This window comes from Oxyura jamaicensis, chromosome 1 (genome assembly GCF_011077185.1).
Source record: "Oxyura jamaicensis isolate SHBP4307 breed ruddy duck chromosome 1, BPBGC_Ojam_1.0, whole genome shotgun sequence".
NCBI lineage: Eukaryota > Metazoa > Chordata > Aves > Anseriformes > Anatidae > Oxyura > Oxyura jamaicensis.
In genome coordinates this window covers 76986738-76988070 of record NC_048893.1, presented here as the reverse complement: position 1 = coordinate 76988070, position 1333 = coordinate 76986738, and the positions used below count along the sequence as shown (strand labels likewise).

The 1333-nt window shown below is 38.2% G+C and overlaps 1 protein-coding gene across 3 annotated transcripts in view; it reads right to left on the bottom strand.

The window, feature by feature from the left end:
- Nucleotides 1–315: 315 nt before the first annotated feature.
- The window catches only part of LOC118157675 (anoctamin-2-like), a 17647-nt gene continuing 16629 nt past the window's right edge, over nucleotides 316–1333 (bottom strand). For all 3 annotated transcript variants that reach the window (XM_035312110.1, XM_035312118.1, XM_035312101.1), the window contains one exon: nucleotides 316–915. The gene's annotated coding sequence lies outside the window, so the exon portion shown is untranslated. The remainder of the gene's footprint in view (nucleotides 916–1333) is intronic.

Here is a 1333-nt window from a genome sequence, read left to right as displayed (position 1 = left end):
TGCTGCTATGCTAAGTCAGCTAGTCTCAAATTTTCAGATGCAACCTGTGCTTTGGTCCACATTTTGGAAGTGTTTACTGGTTGCACTGAAAACAATATAAGCTATAAATGCTCAACATCTCTAAAAAGAAGCCCTAAGTTGTCAAAAACAATGTAAAGCACCTAAGCTAGAACCCAGCAGGGACTTTCCTTCAACAGATAGAAATATCTATGGTTTTCAAAAAGACAGTCAAAGGGATAGCACAGAGCTCAATGCATCAACAATGGATTTAGAAGTCCCATTCTCAGTTCACCAATGGGCAGCAGACTGTTATACATGGAATGAAGAAAATGACAAAAAACTTATTCATAGCTGGAAAGAAGTTAGGATTCAGACTGAAAATGAAATATGAAGTGTCCTGACAACACTTTGTATTCCAAGAAATTACTTAAGATAACCTTTCTTCCTTTTAACAATATTGAAATGTAAACACTTTCTTTTTTCAATAAAAATGTGTTTACTGAAAGCCATAAGGACATTTAGATAAAGAAATATGTTTTCCACTGAAGTAAGATCAAAATCTCTACTCAACAGCACATTAAACAACCAAGTATTTTTCACACAAGAAGAACTAAGCAACTCTCTCCATCTTCTTATTGTCCTCACTCCGTATTTTAGGCATGTATAAAGCAGCTCGTATAATTTACTTCTGAAGATTATGAATTCAAAGTTGCAGCAGCAGCATTTGATCAAGGGACATTCAGCTCTGCACTACTCTGATAGTATCAACTGCTCTGATAGTAACAGGGTATCTTCAGGATAGGCTCCTTAAACTGCCTATAAAATACATCAAGGATGTCCTACATATAATGTGTAAACCAGGGCAGGAGTTGTGGCAGGCCAGGCTCTGCCGCATGGCCACAGCCTGTCTCCTGCCTGTGGTGGTTTTACTGTGCTAGGCAGTTGAACACCACAACCGCTCTCTCACTCCCCCTCCTCAGGTGAGGAGGGGAAGAAGTAAAGGAAAGAAGAACTCACGGGTTGAGATAAGGATGATTTAATTAAAGAGAAATATATATATATATATATACATACATATATATATATATATATTATTAAGGAAATATTATTATTAATTTAACAATTCAACTAAAGGGAAAAAAGGGAAAGGGGAAGAGGGAGGGGGGAAGGGAATAACTAAACAAAACAAGTAAAGGCTATGTGAAAGTGCAGAGGAAAAGAAATTACTCTACTTCCCACAAATGAGTGATGCTTGACCACGTCCTTGAAGCAGGGCCTCAACGCACATAGCCGGTGTTCAGGAGGAGGACAGACATCTTCACAACAAGAGCCC